The following is a 23147-nucleotide window of genomic DNA, read 5'->3' on the forward strand; positions in this document are numbered from 1 at the left end:
TTTTGAGAAGTAGTATAGAATTTTTGGGGTTTCTTATTAAAGATGGTGAGATATCTATGTTGCCAGATAGGTTGCAAGCTATACAGGATCTCCGTCCGCCTGTAAATCGCCGGGGGTTGTGCAAAATGTTAGGATTTTTAAATTTCTACGCTAAATTCTGCGATAATTATGCAGGTATCGTAGAACCGATGAATCGATTAAGATCTCCGAAGGTGAAGTTTGAGTGGGGTCCGTTACAGGATGAGAGTCTTGCACAAATAAAAGAGGCTTTTTCGGAAAAAATTATTTTGCGAATTCCAGACATGAGTAAACGCTTTTACTTGCATACCGATGCGACTTTACGTTGCCAAGCGGCTATTTTGTCACAAAAGGATGAGCAAGGTTTATTGCGCCCTGTTTGGTTCTACAGTAAAACTTTGAAACCAGCTGATTTTAATCGCACTATTTTTCAACTTGAACTTCTTGCTATATATAATGCGGTAATGAGATTTCGCCCGTTTTTATGTTCGGAGTTTACTATTTTCACGGATAATAGTGCCTTGGTTAATATGCTGCGAAACCCTAAGAACTTAGGAAGATATGCCAATATTGTACAGAACTTATTTGAGTTCAGATTTAAAATAGTGCATGTCTCGTCTTATAAGAACTATCAGGTAGATTTTCTTTCAAGGATTTATGAGATAAATCCGAATGATATTGATGTTGATCCTTGTCCTTTTAATGACTCAGAGGGATATATGTATAGTCTGTGGAATTTACCGCTAGCACATGAGGACATTAAACAGTATCAGCAATCAGAGGCAGATACTAAGGATATTTATGAGATGGTAAAGAGCCATGGCGGAGAGCATGAACAATATAAGTTAATGAGAGATACTTTATACATGAAAACCAAGGCCAAGGTGTCGCCTTATAAAATACTCGTCCCACGTATCTTGAGACCTCTACTACTAAGCTATTATCATACTTTATTGCCCAATGGCGGGCACTTAGGTTTGTTGAAGGTATACAAAAAGATTTGTAGATATTTTTCTTGGCCAAATATATTCAACGAAGTGCGGGACTTCGTTCGCTCGTGCCATGAGTGTCAATTAGTAAAGGCACGGAATAATCTTCCGCAAGGACAACTAATTTCGGAATATTGTAAGGAAGTTAACGCCCACTATTACGCAGATTTAGCGGGACCGTTGCCGTCTAGTTTCGGGTATCAGTATGTCCTTCTGTGCTTAGATAATGCGAGTCGTTATCTACATTTAGTTCCCTTACGCAATGCTACTAGTAAGTTAGTAGTTAAGGCGCTATATGATATTTTCTGTAAATATGGATTTATTAGAGCTATTTCCACGGATCGGGGCCCTTGTTTTTCATCGGCCTACTTCAAACAATTTTTGTTTGGTAATGGGATAAAGCACATACGCTGTTCTCCATATTTTCCAGGAGGGAACGCAGTTGAAAAATATGTGAGACTGGTTAAAACGAGCCTTCGGGCATATCTGGATGGTAAGCAGGAGAAATGGGTGCGTTTCCTGAATGAGCTCCAATTTTGTCTTAATGCTGCGGAACATGCGGAGCTTAAGTTTAGTCCATTTCGTCTGTTTTTTGGGAGAGAACCGGTGGATACGTTGATGGTAAAGTGGAGTATTACACCGGAGGATTTGGAGGGTCCTAATAATGCCCAAATATGGGAGCAAGCTTTCGTTAATATGGATAAAGCATGGGAAGCAAGGCGTCGGTTGTATAATAAGCGGATGCTTCCAGTCACGTTTGCTGTCGGAGACAGGGTGTTGGTGAAGTCTCAGTTAAAATCTTCCTTGAAAGATAACGTAACAAAGTCATTGATGCCACAGTGGTGGGGGCCAATGACAGTCGTATCTAAACCTACTGCCAACACACTTCAATGTAAGACTGAAGATGGTAAAATGGTTGTTACCCATACAAGTTTAGCAAAATTATATAGAGAACATAGAAATGTTAATAACATCAGTGATAATTGAAAAGCATAATGAGAATTGAGGGTACCGGTTTTGTGTGTATATTTTGTTGTTATTGTTCACTTTCATAATCAATCAATCATCTACTAACACTTTTTTCCATCATCATTTCATTTCATCTTCATTGAAAAATGTGTAAGGTACTCCTCAAATTTGGTTAAGATGATTTAATTTGTTCATTTTATTGAAAATTGGTCAGTAATGAAAAATTTCTTTGGGTAAAATTTTTCATCTATGGAGGGGGATGTGTGACGACGTGGATCGTCACGAATATGTGGGTCACTTGTTATTATGGATTTATTTAGAAGTAGATGGCGCCATCTTTTATTTCTATGGAGACTTGCGACCTTATTCTCCCTTCACCCTTTTCTATCCTACCTTTTTGGTCTCAAAATCAGGTTTGTGTTGTAGTAAGAAAATATATATGAAGATCTGGTACCAGCTGGTAAGGTAATATGACGAGGTCCTCGTGATGTAAAATCCGGATTGTGATTGGTTGGTTTTGAACCCGGAATGGAAGCCATGGATCAACTGACGTAGATCGTCAGTTGGTCACTCTTCGAGGTACGTAGTGTTTCTTTTTCAAATCTGTTAAATTAAATTATTGTTTTTTTGTGAAAATTGGTGTAAATTTATCTTCAGAAATTTCGTGAGTATACTCATAATGGTATTTGAAAAATGATAAATACTTCTGAATTGTCTTATTTAGTCTCGAGCAAGTGTAAAATATTGCTGATTAAAAGTTAGATTACTGAAAAGACGAAACATAGTGGTTGGTGTAAGCCATGTTGGAATGGCGACTTTTTTTTTTTTTAATGTGTGCTAGGCTGTTTTTCCATCAGAAACAGTAAGATTGTTTATTCTTCTTATTACTATTAATATCGAACTGTTAATATTTTGTGTACTATTTTGTTTATTTTATTTTTTATTATTACTATTTTTTTTCCTTTTTGTTATAATAAATTGTTTATCCTTGTTAAAATTGAAATAGTAGGTTTTGTCATTACTAATTAACTTCCTTGAAACAACTGAGAATTTTTGCTTGCATTTTTCGTAAATTAAAGGTGAGAGTCATACCTATACATATTCTGGGTGCGCTAAGCGGCCTTTTAATACAGTACCGGCGAAAGCTCTCCTCGCTTTTTTTCGGGATTATTTCCCCGGTGGGCGGGTCTGTATTTGAATGTTTAGATGTGTGATATTCTTTTTCATTCTATTCAAGTATGGATTTTGGCCCGGGGTGGTCATTCTGAAAAAGAAGGGGGATTAAGGGTGTTTTTCGTTACATACTGTTGGTTGCATACATACAAGACATTCTTAGAAACACTCCAGAAACTTGCATAAATTTTGACTCTCCCCAATTCCCCTTCAAGCCACACACACACAAAAAAAAAAAAGACTTTGTATGGGATTAAACCTGTTAAACATCCATTTGTATAAAAAAATTCGTTTGCTCTAGGCGCCGCCGTAACTTAATTTTTTTGGGGGGACAAACATTTGACCCCCTAGAAAAACTTGTTTTAGGCCCTTCTGCGAAATTCTTTTATCTTTTTCTTACTCTTTGTGGGCCTCCGGAGCCTGTGGGCTCTCCCACACGCCCCTGGGCTCGTTCCATAGGGATCTACATAAATTAATTAAGGGGACAATATTGACAAATCTCAAATCTATAAGAATAAATATTATTTCTAGGGCCCCTAATAGCACACATTTTTTTTTACTGAAATGAGCCCATGACTCATTTTTGTTTTATTTACCTTTTGTGTGATGTTTTGTTTATGTAATGTAGTGAATCTGTTTGATACTTAATATATAATTTCATGTTCGTATCGTATATGGAGTAAGAAAATTTTGTCTTAAAGTGGACCCCTCTCGAACGACAGGGAGCTTCCTTAGGGGAGCAGTTAGCCCCCTATCCTCACAAGTTACGGCCCTGGTTCTAGGTGATTCCTTTCTATGCGAAGATCCGATGACACACACACACACACATTATATTATTGTTAAAGATGAATAACCAATTTTGGAGTAGTGAGTCCGGCGCAAATTTCCTCCTCCATTGTTATAGACACAACTGACTGCAGCACTACATGGAGAAAATGTTTACACGCGATCTCTACTTCACACTACGAACACAAACTATAATACACTCTAACAGTTGCCTAAAGCCATATTAATAAGGCTGATTGCTTCTTGTTCAGATGTTCCCAGGATTTTGATGACTATGTATATACGGTACGTCAATTCAATATGACATTCATTACAAGATATATTTAATTTTCCATGATGTCACATATCAGTGTTACACCTGATATTACAAGTCCTGACGAAATTACTTCATTCCCAAATTCTATCCAACCATTTAAGTTCTACTTGAAACATAAAACTTTTAAAAAATGCCACTTACACATTCATCTCACTCATGCATACACGTAAAAAAAAAAAAAAAAAAAAAGTACCTTTTCTATTTTTAGCTTCGCTACAGTCGATCAATGAAAGTAAATAGGGTAAGTTCAGTAGAGATGGATTCTCTAGTTGAGACGAACCAAGGCCCATAATTCGTATATTATCCACCAGAACGATGCGTGAATATTGGTGTAGTGTCATGGCGGACGTATACGAGACACTGTGTTTTCCATTTCTTTCACATTTTCTTCAGTAATCGAAATTTTTGATTTCAGGTAGATCAAAACTTTTTTTTTTTTTACCACATTTCATTGAAAACAATATTCAGCGTTCTTGATGTAGATCTCTTGGGTTTTGTTTTTTTTACTAGCGCATTTCATCATAAAAGAATGTTAATGAAAGCAATGAAGTTTCCCGCGTTCAAAAACTACAAGAAGTAAACTCCTTTTCACCTCTCCATCTTGGGATAGATGAGCCAATGCCGTTGTGGGAGAGATGGACCACATTGGAGATATAAGAATACTTGTGTTTTGCGTGTCAAAGTTTTCAAATATTCAAAACAAGATGCAATGTATGGTAGAATGTAATTACTGGCACTTATTTTCCTTGTTAAAACATGAAACCTTGTATTCTTGCCATTTGCAAATGTTTCCTTTCTTGATTCAATGTAAAAACAAAGTTCATTTTTAGATTTTCCAAATTTCTATCTTAGTTTAATCAATATCGGATTATATGAGATCAATACTAGATTTCAGTAAAAACTTGGTAGCTGTATAATATCTATTTTATTAATATAACGTATTTAAAAACAAGACCGTTAAAAATTATTTATTAGTTGTTTAAGTTCTGCATATGAGCTCTCTTGTGGCTAAGCGGTTAGCGTACGCGTCTTTGGCGTGGGAGACGCGGGTTCGATTCCCGGTGGGAGCTCATGTGGTTCGGATTCCACGTTAATCAGTAGGTCCACGTCTTATATAACCTCGCTGCGGAACGGGACGCTAAACTAAAATGAAATGAAAAAAAAAGTTCTGCATATGGTCCATCTAACTCATAGTACTATGGGATTTTTTTCAAGCTTAAATTTCGGGTAGAAATATATCTTTTTTGATCCTATAAACCTTTAGTTTGGTTACAGAAAGTCCTTTCTTGGATTTCGTGTAGAAAAACATAGTCTGCACGCAGAATTATTCGAGCTATTGGAGGCAGAAAAAAAAGTGATCCATCTCTACCGGACTTACTATAAATGAAAACATTCCATTCCAAATAGTTAAAGTAAATAAACAAATACGTAAAATAAATATAAATTGATATATATCTTGAAATAGCCCAAACACCTGCGTAGTATTTCCAGTGTTAAAAAAATACAACTTAAAGCATGGATTGAAATAGAGTAATTTTGAATGCAAAGGTTGAAAAACGCCGTTGGTGCTTATTATTTTTTTTCTTTATGTAAAAATAAAACATTAGCGTCATGAATATGTCTGTAACCTTGAATCACTGACGAACATGAAAATAACTCATTAAGAATTCGCATTTTTCATTTTTTTTCTTCTTCCCTTTCTCTTCCGCCCATCTGATTGGAGGTTAAACAGCTTAATCTTCTGTACGCAAAGACTTCTGTAAGCAAAGGATATGTGGCATTTAATTTTATACATTTTCCTCTGCAATTGCCAAAACACACACAAACACTCACTCCAACTCAACTCTCTCTCTCTCTCTCTCTCTCTCACACACACACACACAAACACGCAAATATAACTAAACCTTCTATGCTTGGCATTGCAATATATATATAACCAATTATCCGATTATAACAATTATAATTCTAGGACGGTGAATATTAAAAGACGGTGAAACATATATCCAATTATTTTAAATAAGAAGTCCAAATACCGAATTCCATTTTTCTAACCTTAACAGATTACAAGATATGGACATCTTAAAATAATATTGTAAATCCAACTCCTTTTTCCTTTTCACTGAAGAAACGCTGAAACACGAGTCTAATTATTTTAAATGAGAAGTCCATGTACCAAATTTCATGTCTTTAACCTTCTGAAATTCCGAGATATGGATATTTTAAGATAATGACACCCTTCTTCCCCCCCCCTCCCTGTCGAATTTTTAAAAATCCTTTCTTAGTGGGACTTTACATCACAAATTCTATACTTTGTCCAAAAGTTTCTAGCTTAAGCGGTTTGGTCTGGGCACTGATCAATCAATCAGTCTGTATTTTTTCTTTTGTATACAGAGATTTCATAACATCAGCTGAGAAGTTTGTTAAAATGTGTTTCAAAACAACACGGACAAGGTTTGGGAGGTGATTCCTGATACCAAGATAAAGACAAAAAGTATAGGTCAACCTGGGTGCACAAATACTTCCTTTCGGAGATATAGACTACCGAAAACATGAAAAATTGAACTTCAAAGGTCCATAGCTCCAAAACTATGGGACCTACCGTAGTCGGGTCGAGACTTAACTTAGGAATTAATATGTGTCCTATCCAAAAATACATGTTTCAGAATCCTAAGGTACTCACGCAGCAATTTTTGCAGAGGGAGTTTGGCTAAGGGCATATAACTGGCAGTACTCACCAACTACCTGTATAAAAATTGTTGCGGAAGTAGCGCAGGATTCTGAAGCATGGATATTTGGATAGGACACATACTAATTCCTAAGTGAAGTCTTGACCTGACTACGGTAGGCCCCATAGTATTGGAGCTATGGACCTTTAAAATTTAATTTTTCATGTCTTCGGCAGCCTATAATTCCCAAAGGAAGTATTTGTGCACCCAGGTTGGTCTATACTTTTTGTCTTATCTTGGTGTCAGGAATCACCTCCCAAACGCTGTCCGTGTTGTTTTGAAACACCCTGTATAAATAAGCGAAGAATGCCACTATCGAAGGATTGAATTAGGTATGGGATAATGTAAGAATCGTTGATAACTAATTAACTCTCGTTTCTATGGTAACGATAGAAACAATATATTCAAACCAAGTTAGAGCTCCTCCATGGCTAAGCGGTTAACGTACGCGTCTTTGGTGTGGGAAACCTGGGTTCGATTCCAGGCGGAACCTCATGAATTCGGATCCCACATTAAGCTGTAGGTGCACGTTTTATACATCCTCGCTGCTGAACGGGATGCTAAACTGAAATCAAATCAACTCTAAATTCTAAACTAAATTAGTTAGAATGGAAAGTACGAAAGATTTCTATGTATAATAAAGAACATAAAAATTGGATAATGTGCATTCTTAGCTTATCAGAGGTAAGACTACAATATTTTCGCCAATCTGAATTTCGTACTACGGACAGACGAGAATGACAAGTACTGGAAGAAGATTATTGTATTACAATTCACTTCTTACGAAGATAGAAGTTATATATAACATGTTACTTTCACTTTAATCTAAAGAGCTCCTAAATCTTCATATACTCACTATTGGAGCCAAAAGGGATGGGAAAACCCTGAAGAACGGGATGTTTTTTTTTTTTTAAAGACACTCTGTAATAGGTGCTGGTTTCTTATCTATCATCCATAGGATTACTAAACGGCGTGACAAACATCTTGGCATTTGAGAGCGGAGCTCCAAGTTCCGTTTAAATGCTGCGAGCAAATGAGAGACCAGCGGTATTGCCACGTTTATTTTGTACACATCCACGTCTATCTCCTGTCACCTGATCGCGCTGTAGTTTGTCTGCTTAGCCATAGCTACACCCCTTTACCACTTGGCAACGTCGCGCCAGAGCTTGCGTTTTATTCGTTTAGCTGAAATCTCAAGATGTTTGTCACAGGCTTTAGAACCACCATATGAGTATTGTTGGTTTTCCTACGGACTCACCCACGGCTGCCGTGCAGGCACATTAGATTCACTCTGCCCTGAACCGGAACAGATACAAAGGAAACCAGTATTGACCACATAGCTAAGGTTAATGGTTCTTTTTTTTACACGAGTAATCTTTTTATGTTGTATCAATTTGCAGGAATAGGTCTATTATAAATCAGTATGTAATTAGTAAGCATAAGCGACGAAGATAAGATTCTAGATGTTAAGACAATATTTACACCAAGAAAAGTTACGTTAAAATATTTTATCAAAGTTATCCCCATATTCTTAACTTGTACGTGCAATTTCAGATAGTAAGTAAAATCAGCCTATTAAAATGCAATTAAAAAACGTGAATACTATATATCTACAGCAACAATTTAGAACTCAATCATAGTGTGGGAGCACCTGTTTTTAATACCATGTCTGTCTCACTTTTACGTTTTGTGTTCGCAGAACTGTGGGCGGCCACGAGCCGTCGCCCCAGAAATTATTTAACAATGGTGTGTGTGTCAATTTGTTAACAACAACTGTATCTCGAGGCAACAACAAGAACAACAATTATGTAACTTTGCATTTGAAGCATATGTCCTATACAACAATACATTTTGCATGTTTTGTATTTATACATAGTTATTTATGTGGTTAAAAAAAACATCCCGAATGAGAATTCTGTTATGTTCGTTTTGAATGAGAAAGAGAAAGGAGATGTGTATGCTATTATCTCCGAAAACAAGATAAATGAATCTGGTATAACAGCAAAAACATGTTGCGTTACAGTTTTTGGAACAAAGGATCCTGGGAGATAATATTGTTGTTTTACCAGTTGTATCATTATTGATTGGTCAACGGTCAGCACAGTCTCTCTCTCTCTTTTATATATACACACACACACACATGATAACCAGAATAATGGAAATACCTTTTCTTTTTTAAATGCAACTTTAAAGCGTTTACACCTTCTTTCACCCTCAGAACAGCTCCGTTGCGACGTGCAATGTAGTCACAGAGGTCGTGAATGGTAGCAAGCATGCGCACCGTCTACGTAGGTGCTCCGCGGCTCTGACACCCACAAGATTTTTAGTTTGGACCCGGATTTAAACCCGTTTCTCTTACGTTTAAGTCAGCCGTGTTTGCCGACTGAGCTAGGGCAGCCCCAACTTATCCTTATAGTACCGGTATATTTTACTTTATCACAGCACAGTCTTTTATGACAGTGTTCATAAAATATTTTAACTAAAAATAAAACAATTAAAGATCGAGATTTCCCTGAAAACATATAACACATCCCGCCAATGATATGCACCCACATAAATTTTGGAAAGTCGGCGCCGTTGGTAGCAAGTAAAATATTACATCATGGTCCGTGCAGTGCAACATTCAGCAGTGTTTGTAGTTTGTGAAGAATTTCCGTAACCCACGGAAATTTCGTAGGTAAATTTAGTAAAAAGGGAAAAAAATGAATTCTTTCGATAAAACGTGAAAATTCGGGGAAATTCTCGCGCACACTGGTTAACTAATATAAAGGTTTACACTTTTCTTTGTTCTTCACAAATTAACCAATACAATTGGAATAGTGCGTGCGTGCGTGTGTGTGTGTGTGTGTGTGTGTGTGTGTGTGTATGTTCAAAGTAGCATAATTTGTACTCATTTTTTGCGAAGGAAAAAGTATAAGAAATAGGAGCAAAAAGCAAATGTGAATGATACTTCCTTTAATATAGCTTAGTTAATCCTATCACAACTTTTGTCGTAGGAACTGGACACTCAACAAACTAGGGAAAATTTGATAAGGGGAAATTTTGTCAGTCAAGGGAAATTTTCTTACGGAAACCTATGAATACTGCCACTCAGTTCCATGAGAAAGGATGGAAGCGGGAATTTTTGTATCTGAAACGGACCACAAATGTTCAACTATGTTTATGTCTGGAGATTGAGCGGGCCAGAAAGAGGTGGACAATTCTGTCCTAGTGTTCGTCAAATCACACCGCAAAAGCTTCACCTGTGTGAATGCGCTGAAATAATGACAATTGATATGCAGGGGTGTGGGTGGAGAGGAGTATAAATAAATAAATAAATAAATAAACTCTTCTCTTTGGAATGTTTCGACATAAGTAGTTCACACATTTGAACATCCATAATTGCAAAATTACTACCTTAAATTCCTATTCTTTGCATGGGCAGAATAGGTTTAGAAACATATTTATAAAGTATATTTCAACATTCCTCCTTTACGATATGTATTTAAATGAAAGTAAAACAAAAAGATTCGGCTCGACCCAAGTGCTAACTATATTCCAAACATTTCCTCATTTTAATCATTTTGTGAATACAAATATGGGAAATTGAAATATTTTAGACGTTTTCTTCGAACCTCCTCTAACCCTTTTGAGACTTCCACTTTTTAAGGTAAATTTTAGACTTTCAGTCAAGTACTATTACATCGAGACTATTTATCGTAGAATCATGGTTGATACCTCGTTTTGTTCAGAATACCGCAGTGTTTCCAACTTACCAATCAAATTTCCTTAATATGTACCTAAGGCAATAAAATTTCTGGCCAAAGTGGGAAAACTTATTATTTAAAAAGTTCCTGTTTCCCGTGAAATTCTCCCCTTTAATACAAGACACAGGCATGCAAATGTTACCCTCAAAAGCTTTGCTTCATTCCAAACAAAGTGAGGTATGAACCATGACTCTGGGTTAAATAGCCTTGGTGCTAAAATTCATCTACTGTTTTTTCCGACCCATTTTTTCCTAATAACTACTAATCTATTGTTATTCAATACGCTCTAGTGTTAAGACTCTTTATCGTAGGATCATAGTTCGTATCTCATTATGTTCGTAATGAAGTAATGTTTCCAACTGTACCACTCAAAGTTCTCTATTATGTACCAGAAGTGGAAAAATCCCCCTCAAATCGGGAAAAAAGATTTTTATCAGGAAAAATCACTTTTTCGGCGATTTGTTCCTCCAGGTACATGCTAACGCCATGTGAGTGGTACAGTTTGAAACGCTGCTTCATTACAAACAAAATGAGATACGAACCATGATCCTACAATGAACACTCTTGACGCTAGAGCTTATTGAATAACAATACATTAGTAATTATTACCCAAAAATGGGAGGGAAATTTAGTAAATCAGCTCTAGCACCAAGACTATTTGTATTTATTCTAGAATTATGGTTTGTACCTATTTTTTTCGTAATGAAGCAGTGTTTCCAATCGTATCACTTGTATGTTCCTATAATGTACCTGAGGGGAGGAATTCCCGCCCAAAGAAGTAGCGGGAAATTCAAATTTTCAAAAATTCCCTTTTTCGGAAGTTTATCTCCTCAGGTACAAGACAGCGCAACGGTGGTAGTACCGTTGGAAACGTTGCATCATTACGGACAAAATGAGGTACGAATCATGATTCTACAACAAATAGGGATGACATTGTAGCTACTTTACTAAACACATTGACTAAAAATGTGTAATAGGGGAAAAATTCAGAATTTTTCTGAAAAATCTCTATTTATCCTACGATCATGGTTCGTACCTCGTTTTGTTCGGAATGATGCTAGGTTTTAAACGGTACCACTCACATGTCCCTACATGTACCTGAGGGGAGGAATTCCCGAAAAAGGGAAAAAAATCCTAAAAAATCCTCTTTTTTCCACTTTGGGAGGGATATTCCTGCTTCTGGTACATAATAGGAACATTTGAGTGGTACAGTTGGAAACATTCCTTCATTACAAACACAACGAGGTACGGGTCATGATTCTAGGATTAATAGCGATGTCAGGATTTTTAAAAAAAATGCTCTAAAATTTACCCTTTTCTTTTTTCCTTTGTCCATGTTTGTGACGTCACTGCCCCCAGGCATCGAATGCGTAACTGCAAAGTGCCCATGAAACATATTCTTTGATGCTTCCAAACGAATAAATGAAAAAAAAAACAGCGTGAAAAGCTTTACTTCGGTCAATTTCAGTGATGATAAGGCCATATCAATTTGAATGTCGAGAAAAAAAATAGATAAATAAGTAAATAAATAAAAATAAATTCCACCTTAAAAGGGGAATTTCGAAAACTCTGTAATAGGTATTCTATCATTTCTAGTTAAGACTTTTCATACAATGAATTTCACATTATCAAACTTAAACGAATTATTATTATTATTATTATTATTATTATTATTATTATTATTATTATTATTATTATTTGCCTTTTGGCAGATCCTGAGACTAATGGCTCTTTTTTTTTTTTTTTTTTTTTTTTTTTTTTTTTTTTTTTTTTTTAAGATTTGGGCCTGAAAATATTTCTTGCACGTTTCTCAATTTTCAGCTTCCTCTTTTAACTCCCAATATTTTCTTCTGTTCTTCAAATCATTGGTCAGTTGTGTTCTTCTTCCTATTCCTCGCTTTCCTTCCATCCTTCCTTCTATGGCACTATGAAAAGGACAATAATCCCCACAAAATGTGTCGAATCCAATTGGTCTTCCTACGAAGGATACTGGCTAAAAGTGTCATCTTCTCTCCTATCTGTTTTAAAACCTCTTCGTTTGTTACTCTCTCTGTCCATCTTCCTTCAACACATATTTCGAAGCTCTCTATTCCGAGTTTTAATTTTCTAAGTTCAGGGATTTGTGAGATACTCTATTGTTGACAAAACACAAACAAACAAACAAGCCTGCCTTAGAATAGCTGCGAGGTGTGTTCAAAAAGTATCGAACCTTATTTTTTCTCGCGTAAACCAATGAAGCACGGGAGACTTTCTTCCGTGTAGATGCAAAAGGAGGCATTCATGTTCTGTCGTGATTTTTTTTTCCCGCCCGCAGAGAGTGTCATCCACTGGCAGTCGATCAACGAATAAAGACGTGCAGTGAACGGTCGTCGCGTTTCAGTTTTTTGTAAAATGACAGAAAAACTTGAGCAGGAATATTGCATCAAATTTTGTCAAAAGCTGGTGATAGTCAAGCGGAAACCATTCATAAGGTTCAACAGGCTTTCGGGGCGCTGACATGAGCATCTCACGCATAAAGGAGCAGCACAACCGATAAAAGATGGCCGCACATCAGTGGACAATGAACCATATTCAGGTAGGCCCTCAGCAAGCCGGAATGACAATGTCATTCAGCAAATGTGGACTGTGGTCTTGTAGGACCGTCGTATTACAGTCCGAGAAACTGCTAACGATATCGATATCGATATATGTACCGATATCTGCGGCAAGCATCGGATCGGTACATTAGTTTTGAACGAGAATTTAGGCATGAGGAGAATGTCCGCGAAATTTGTACCGAAGCCGCTATAGTGCTGCCAAAATGTCTTGAGTCGTGGCAAAAATGTGAACTAAAGCTCACACCCCCAACACACCTACGCGTTGAGCCAATAAGAGTTCAGCTACTGCTAAGCGAGAGAGCCTTGCAGCCGTCTGCGCCAAAGGCAGTGGAATTCCTTCAGCCGATAGCAGTGCTTGGAACCGAAGACTGGTGTCAAGTCAATGTGGTATGTTTATAACAATCGAGTCCATTCTGCGCATCTGATTCAGGCTTTCATCTCTAAACACAACATTCCTGTGTATCGTCACGCTTCTTACTCACTCCATATGGCTCCACGTCACTTTTGGTTATTTCCCAAGCTGGAAATGCCACCAAAGGGACCCGATTTGAGTCAAGAGAAGACAAAGTAGTTTTGAATATGGATTCAATTCCAACTCCCGCGAAATGCGACAGCACAGTTGCTCACCATTCCAAAAACTGCGTTCCAAAAGTGTTCACGGCAATGAAAGAGCTAGGGATGCGCACGAGACGAGTCGAGACAGATTTTTCCTGACAAAATTCGAGTCGAGTCACAGCTCTTCTAATAGAGAAACATACATTTTTCGAGTCGAGACATCACTTTTACAGCACATTTTCGAGACGAATCAGCCTCAAATCTTGTCTCGTGCGCATTGGGAGAAGTGTGTGCATTACCAAGGAGTCTACTTTCAAGGGAATTAATGTTTCCGATTTCCGCATCAATAAATGTATTTTTGCCAACCAAAGATACAATACTTTTTGAACACACCTCGTATTTCCCAAAAATTCTTCCTTGAACCGTTCCTTTGATGAGAAAAGGACTATTCTGTCCAGATTTCACGTTTATGCCTATAGCAATATGGCCTCGGCGACGATAAGTCACTCACTTCTACCGTTTTATAGCCTATAATAGTAAATATAGATGTAAGATTAGGTATACCGCTAATCCAGCGTTTCTTAACCTTTTTCAACTTGCGGCACACTACGGGTGTAACTTGAATTCTCGCGGCGACTCATGGATATTATTATTTGCAAATATTAAATACCATGGTATTTTTTTTTTCTGTGATTACTAATCTCCTTCTCACAGAGATGAAAGCTTGATCACTGGTTTTCCCCTATCCTAATTCATTATGCTTATTTTTTTATTCTAATTTTAAAATAGAAAACAATTGCAATGAAATATAGAACTCAGATTTTTAAAAATACGCTTTCTTTTTTATTAAAAAAAACTGTATACAACCTTTCACTAAGAACGAAGATCACTAAATAACGGACAAACAAACAAATGTCTTGTACTTTTAACTTTGCTGTTTTAACCCAAACCGGTGCATATTATTGCAATCACACAGCTTGCGATGCGTCGAAGTCAAAACACAGCTGTTGAACAAAGTGTTGTTCTGTCATTCACGTGCGAATGAGTGTTCTACGAACGTTCACTTGACGCGTACCGTACAAGTGCTTCCATTCTTGGTGTTAGTATGACTCTCAATTGAAGCGTAACATAGCAGCTAACCGTGGAAATGTGTACGAGCCGAAATACTGTCTGCTACACAGTAATAGATGTAGAATAATATATTACAATTACAGTAATCTTTTCCATGGTAGAAATTCATAGTAATGTGAAATACAAAAAAAAAAAAAAAAAAAAAAAATCCTATGGCTTGCAATTTGGTTGCTATAGAATTAATAATTTTGTTTCGATTTCCTCGCGGCACACCAGCGGTCCATTCGCGGCACACCAGTGTGCCGTGGCACACCGGTTGGGAAACGCTGCGCTAATCTGTAATTAACTCATTCATTGCGTATGAAGTACATATTTCTTACGCATGAACTACTGTAATTATTGCAACCTTATGATAATAGTGTCAATTCATTCATCCCTTCCAATAAATTATTAGTTGGGTAAACCCCCCTTGTTCCCTAAGGATTTCACACCCTTATTCTATACACACTTTCCACAATATTGTGAACTAAGAATCGTGTTGGTTCATCTCCGCTGTTGAATATACGCCCTCACACATTCAGTATATGTAAAGTACACATGATATCAAGCCACGATGTTGTGTCTAAGTTTGGTCAGGGATAACGACCAACAAGATGGTTATCCTATCCTACACATTCGTATTACATCCATGCATAAACAGCAAAAGTGGTGACACAAAACAGTGCTGGTTCTTCTTCATGTCAGGTCAAGTGGTTTCGTCCTCTGCCTCTGCGCTCTTCAGATTGGGCCAATGAACGAAACACACCACGCGACTCATCTCCCACAACCTGCCTTTACGACACGGCAGAAGCGCAATCACTAATCACGTCACACGAGTTTACAACCTTTCACGTGTAGAATAAAATAAATTCTACTAAAGTAATAATATTTAACGAAGAAGGGAAAAAAGAGAGAGGTATCTCATATCTACCAGTGAGAGTAAACGGTCATGCGTATTTTAAGGGAAAACGGAGGGAAAGAGTTAATTTGTCGACCAGTGCCGTAACTTTGATTTTTTCCTAGGAGGGCAAGCATTATAAAAGTATTACATCTGTGAATAAACAATTTATGAATGAAAGAAGAAAACAATCTTTCACGTCATATTTGATTAGAATACAATAGATTTAGTCGACTCCACAGAGAATCAAGCTCTCAGTTTTGAATATGGGTCCAATTCCAATATTCAAAGGGGCCGCGGTGGCTCAGTGGTAGAGCGTTCACCTCTGGTGCTTGGGGTCCCGGATTCGATCCCAGCGCCCGCCAAGTGACTTTGTGGTGGACAAACACCGTTTGCGTGCGTTTTCTCTGGGTTCTCCCGTTTCCTCCCACTTTATTCATTCCACCATTTCATTCATCACTCATCATCACCGCCTCCTTTAGCCTAGCCGACATAACCGTGGGACGTAAAACTCAAAGATGTTTTCCAATATTCAAATACTGATACCAATCTAGATCTAAGTTCGGATACGGATCCGGGTCTGGAATTCAGGTTCGGATATTAGATCCGAAACTTTCTGGCCAACACTACTGCGCATCTCATCACAACAATTCTGTCTCGTCTCGTCTTATGGCATCATGGGCAATTCCTTAAGTATATCCATTGAGACGAGACGAGTATCTATATACATACAGGGTGGCCCAAAAGTAGGTATATAGTCCCGTACTGATCAACTCATTGCTTTTTCTATCTTTTCTTATTGTTATCCATCAGATAGACTTAGTTTCTTTATTATTTATTCTTAATGCCTTTTTATTTATATTTTAAGTTCGGAACAGCCGTAGCAAATAAAAATACTAGCTAGAATGTTATACTTGATCAATGCAAGGGTATATACCTATTTTGGGGCCACCTTGTATATATTAGAAGTGGACACCGCAGTACAGTGGTTAGAGCATTGGACTTTTGTCCGTGTGATCCCGAGTTCGATTCCCGGCCGGCGCTTCCCAATTCGGCGTCCACCCAGCGTCGTGAAGCAAACTGGGGAGTCGGTCACTAGGTCTATAAAGTTCCTGAATACTTCAGTTAGAGATTGGGCGACGCAGCACGGTGACCACGTCTTAGTTAGTAGGCTGTTAGTTATTCAGTTCTCCTGTACGTGATATGCTCAATCTTAATTCTCAAACTATCCCTTAATTTCGAAAACTACACATTATAGTTTATCCTTAAGAGGCCTCATCCCAGCGAAATTAAAATACCGCTAATTTTACAGTAATTATGTGATATCTTCAAATAGATGAAAGATAATCGAAATGTGGAACAAGAGCTCAATAGACAATATTATTTTGCACGAGGTACCGTTAAACACGAGTCACCAAGTAGCTTTCCGCTTGGAGCCATATAGAAACGCGAAAATAAATGCCGATTTTCTAAATAGCTGGAAATTGAAAGCAGATAAGTGAGTCTTGATAACGGTATCTCATGTAAAAGAGTATTGTCTAGGGCGAACTTGTTCCACATTTCGATTATCTTTTATCTATTTGAAGATAACACATAATTACTGAAACATTTGCGGTATTTTAATTTCGCCGTGATGGGGCCTCTTAAGCATGTAATTTTTGTTTACCTGGATGGAATGTGTTCATTGATACTTTTTTTTGGAGGGGGGGGGGCATTTTTGTTGTTACTGTTGTTAAATGAGAATAATATTTTACAATGTAGCAAACGAAAGTTACAATCTCATTAAAATGAAGAAAAAGCTCCTTCTGTCCTAGTCGTAAAACTGAAAAAGCAAAAAAGCTTTATATAAAGTTGGTACTTGAAGTGAGACGATGAAACAGTACAACTTCTTTCAGGATGTTAACGTAACTACAAGAACGCCTACAAAATCAAACAAAACTAAATAAAAAACAAACCCCACCACGCACGATACATGCGTACAGCCTTTTAAAAGCACCACCACAAATGGTAAAGGAGTGGCTACGAGTTGGAACATGTATCATAAAATTGACAGCAACAAGTCATATGTTGTGTAGTGACCCTAATGTATCATTCACAGACAACACCTGGAGACCCACTGGATTCCAGTGCGCTGTTATTGTACAGGTAATTCTTGGTAGTGTTTTTCTCTACAGAAGTAGGGGCTTCTATTGCATGCCTTTATCCTCACTTATCCTTAATGTTTGAGATTGAGAGAAAAGAAGGTTGATAATTGTTCAAATGTAGGAATGAAGCAAAGGGTCCTTATAACATCTTTAAATTTCATTGCTTATAGTAAATATACTAACTTCAGGACAGGGTATCTTAAACTAATATGTATTAAAAAAAATAGAATATTTCATTTAATGTTACCCACGAGACAAGAAATTTCTCATCTCGTCTCGAAAACGAGACGAGACTCCAGGATAAGAAATACGTTTTCAGATTCGAGACGAGACGAGACGATATATTTCTCGAATCTTATGGATAATACTAGTTCATTCAAGACTTATGAGAAGGCACACTGGAACGACACCGAGGGGCCGCGGTGGCTCAGTGGTGGAGCGTTCACATCTGGTGTGTCGTATCCCGGTTCGATCCCCGCTCAATCCAAGTTAATTTTGTGGTGGACAAACACCGTGGGTTTTCTCGGAGTTCCCCCGTTTCCTCCCACTTTTTTCATTCCATCATTTCACTCATTTCTCATCATCACCGTCTCTTTTAGCCTCGCCGGCATAACCGTGGGACGTAAACCTCAAAGATTTTATTTGAGATGACACCGACAACGACAGTCGGAACGACCTTTTAGAACATTGCATTCAATTGGAGCAACGTACACTACAGCGACTGTGACAAATGCCAGAGTAGTTTGCGGGGCTCGGTCTAGCCGCACCCGACAGAACGCCAGACCAGACTGCGGAGCGACTAGTTGTAACATGTTCGCAAATGGGACAACGCACACTACCAACAGCACGACACCAGACACAGTGTTGCCAGGTCTCCTGATATTCCAGGAGATTTCCTGTTTTTTAAAGTTATCTCCTGGTCTACTGATTTTTCTTTAAAAAATGTTAAAAACTCCTGGTTTTGCGTATCATCCGAAAGCTCTTAGAAATGTAGTCTTCAAAAACCAAAAGGAGTTCTTATCTACAGATGAAATGTACTTTGCAGCAAAAGTTTCCCTATCCATGGCATCAAGAAATCTCCCAAATTATGGACTGCAAGATTTTAAACTCAGGTCTCTTGAATTATATATTGAAGCAGTACATCACATTCGAGAGAGATATGAGATCCTCTGCTGCTAAGCGGTTAGCGTACACGATTTAGGCGTAGAAGGACCGGGTTCAATTCCCGGTGGGACCTTATGTAGTTCGGACTCCACGTTAATCAGTAGGTCTACGTGTAATATAGCCTCGCTGTTGAACGGGACGTTAAACTCAACTCAACTCAACTCGAGAGAGAGATACGCTTCATGATTCTGTCATGAAACATTTAGAGATGATTAGCCCATCAAATGAGATAAAGAAATCGCTCCTCTCGTAGCTTACTTTCCTAATGATATAGAATAGAGTAAATTACAACAAGTAGACACAGAATGGCGGTTATTGCGAAACACAGATTTGTAAACTGAAAATGATGTTTCTGTTCAAGATTTTTGGATGCTTGTCAGAAGCATCATTTCCGATTTTGCTTAGGGGATAAGACCCTTTGTTATAAGTAAAATTTCGCACATTTCATTGATTCACTACTACTCTATTGATAAAATCAAAATAAATCTCCAACTGAGGGAGGGCAATTGTCCCTCCCCGTCCTCCCTAAATGACGCCTCTGATGCTTGTTAGTAAAAAAAAAAAAAAAAAAAAGTAGATAGCCTAACCACTTAATATTTCCGAATTTATCCACATTTGTTGTGTTTGCTCTGCCTTCCTCAAGAGTCACTGTAGAAAAAAGTGTTTTTAATAGTAAATTTGATGAAGGCGAAACTAACAGACTTGATACCCAAACTTTGCAAGGATTGCTGCACACAAGAAGCCTCACTTCTAACAAATCATGCTAGGATCCCCTGTGAATCGCTCTTTGACCAGCAGAGTCAGTGTTAACATGTACGCAGATAAAGATGATTAACCTTTTATTGGTAAGTATAATCATTGATGGGTGGACTGTTTGCCTTGTAAAAAAATAATCATCCTAATTAACATCTTTAGATTTTAAGTTGTATCTCCTGGATTTTTCCTGGATTTTGTATAAGAATTTTCCTGATTTTTCGAAAAATTGGTTGGCAACACTGACCAGACACAGTCAGCTACACGCAGTGCGCAGTGGAAGGTTTGGTTGTTTGGTGCTTCATTCGAAGAAAGTGAAAATGCCGGCGTTTGAATTTGATGTTGAAAAACTTATATATCTGGTTAAAGATCGGCCCTCTCTGTGCGACATATCATCGGACGATTACATGATCAGGACATTGAAAAAAAACAATGGGAAGAAGTTACACTGCTGTATGGGGCACAGAGTGCACTACAGAGTTCGTCGTTATCGTTTGTTCCCAGGCACGAGCCAGACACATCTGTCGGTGTCGTCCCAGTGTGCCTCCGCTCTTAGATCTCAATGTTTTCGTGTTACACGACTCATGGTATAAAACCTATAAATGGATAAAGTGATTGTACGAACACAAACAATAACATTTATCAGCGTTTAAAGATATACCAACTCATTTCATTCTCTAATAATAAATATGATTTAAATGTTATTGTATTAGATCCGTCGTTGACCTCTCGTGACAAGGAATTATTCTGCTAACTTTTAGTTGAAATTAAGAAAAAAATCATGGCATAAATTTACGCATTGAGACGAGACAATCTTTTCGAGAATCGACACGAGACTAGGGAAAAGTTATACACAAATTTATGATACGATATCTCATCTCTTCTCTTAGACAACACCCATCTGATTAATTAAAGCAGATAAGTACACAATTTTTCAGGTGTTGTGTACTTTAAGAATATACTGTAGGTAGTTTTCTGACATTAAGATAGGTATTATCTTCAACACGATGGGGCGCTACCGCATTTTCGTCCAGATGTGAGAGATTTTCACGATCTCTCACTCTATTCAGAGATGAACAGGACGAAAGGGTAATGCTGCGGAGTGGTCAAGTACACTTTCGGGTTTAATCCCTCCCCCCATGCAGGCACGTAGCCAAGGGGTGGGTCCGGGGGGTCCGGACCCCCCCCTTCGGATCCAGAAATGAAAATATTAAGAAAGGATGAAACAAAAAGAAACGAGAAAAAGATGAAACAGCGTCAAAACTATAAAGCTACACCAAATGTTTGGTTACTCTTTCTTATGAGGAGCTTTGTGTGGAGGAAACGGGCAGAGGGTCAAGTTGAAAAAGGATATTATTGTAACGAAACATTAGGAATTCCATCTATCTCCATGCTAATCCTTTGGACTACAAATGACGATCGATAAACTGGTTCGATAAGATAGACTCTCAGGTAGAACTTAAGAAATGCCCACCATCACCAATAATATGAGCCATTTTGAATTTCGCGGCAACACTAATCCATTTTATAGGATGTCTTTACTCCCGAAAGAGAGCTCGTTGCTATCCTTGACAGCATTAAACGAAAATAAGAAAAAGAAGAAGGAAGAATACAAGTAGAACCGAGTTCAATGACCTCCGAAGACTATATCTTTTTCAATATTTTTTATATTCTTTTATTTAAAATTTCTTCATAGTTTTTTTTATTAAAATAATTACTAATATATCCTCATTTTACTGTCCTAACAAACCAATATGTTTAGGTTGCCACTAAAATAGTGTAAATTGATTGATCTTTTGGTGTGTAACCACAGTATTTCATGTGTCGCCTCCCCCCCCATTACGAAATCCTGGCTAATGAACGAATATATGTTGCCAGTAAAAGTTTATAATGAGCGAGCCCTTGTTATGATAACCACAGTAATTCGTCACGGACCCCCCCTATTGCGAAATCCTGGCTACGTGCCTGCCCCATGATTCTTTCTTTGGGCAACTCTAAAGAACACAATGTACGGTGGAAGAAACACAAACATTGGAAGGTTTCAGAGGTAACATTGAGCAAGTATGTGATGCTATACCATTATAATCAGTATGCCGTTCTGTTTTACGATGTGTTGTCGTAAGGAGGTATTGTAGTAGAAAATGTGGTTATTTTTGAACATTTACGCATTATTGTACAGAATGCTCAAAACATATACTTGTCCGTTTTAATTGGTGATTATATTTCTGTTTTGTTTTGTCAAAGGATAGACGTATATATTTGTTGTGCAGCGTTTGTATTGTTGTGACAAAGAAAGACAAGCATGGTAGGTCACGAAAGATTTTCACAGCCTGAAGTAGGTAACTGCACTAAAAAGTTTGGCCATTGCTGCACTACACTATTTAATAATTTACTATAGTTCAGTTGCGCAATGTCCTTCGCTAATTGTTTTAATATAAATCATTAAGTGTATTAAGAAGTGACGAATTGAGTGTATTTCCGGCTTTGCTTGTATGTTGGTTTTTAGCTTCTCCCCTTTAAAAAATCCTGCAGGCGTTTTTGTCCGTAGAACATTTTGACTATAGTGATCGCAAGGAGTTCTGAAGCTTTACCTGAACCTACCGATTTCAGCATCCAATAGAATGTGAGAGTGTGTTGCTATCGTCGATCTCTCTCTCTCTCTCTCTCTCTCTCTCTCTCTCTCGACACAATTTTACTAATATTGTTATTTTTGATGTCTTATTCATTATAAGTTCAAAGTTTTATTGAAGGCAGCTTTATTGATGAACTTACGCTGTTTGACGTTTCCTCAACTGTGCGTACGGAAGGCAGCTCTACGAATCGTACCGAAATCTTCCGATTTATCGGAGGTGATGAAGCAAAACATTGAGGCTTCACGAGTCATTGCAATCACTGTAATAATTTGGTCTCCACTTGCAAGAAGTTTGAGAAACACTGGCACAATGGATGAACACTTCTTAGTTTACAGCACGAACCCTGCGAATAGTGTCAGATGAGACAAGAAAAAGAAAATAAATACATCTATAACAACAAAACCTAGCAATTTGCTATAGTGTAATTGTAGAAATTTTGAAAGCGTACTTCCCTAGGCTATTAAAAAGAGTTTATCCTCCACCGCTGGACATCCAACATGTAAGAATCCGTGGGGAGTCCATGTTATATGGAAGGTCATTTCTCTCCTTCTCATGTTCAGTATCGAGAAG

The 23147-nt window shown here is 37.7% G+C and overlaps 1 protein-coding gene and 1 long non-coding RNA gene across 2 annotated transcripts in view; one reads left to right on the plus strand and one right to left on the minus strand.

Moving 5' to 3' along the window:
* Positions 1 to 23147, minus strand: part of LOC145675969 (uncharacterized) — a 617917-nt gene that overhangs the window by 587788 nt on the left and 6982 nt on the right. The window lies entirely within an intron of this gene.
* The window catches only part of LOC145675970 (uncharacterized), a 73347-nt gene continuing 68079 nt past the window's right edge, over positions 17880 to 23147 (plus strand). Inside the window, exon 1 of the long non-coding RNA XR_014129254.1 lies at positions 17880 to 18028. This is a non-coding gene — a long non-coding RNA (uncharacterized LOC145675970). The remainder of the gene's footprint in view (positions 18029 to 23147) is intronic.

Source organism: Thermobia domestica, chromosome 18, assembly GCF_964235325.1.
Source record: "Thermobia domestica chromosome 18, izTheDome1.hap1.1, whole genome shotgun sequence".
Lineage (NCBI taxonomy): Eukaryota > Metazoa > Arthropoda > Insecta > Zygentoma > Lepismatidae > Thermobia > Thermobia domestica.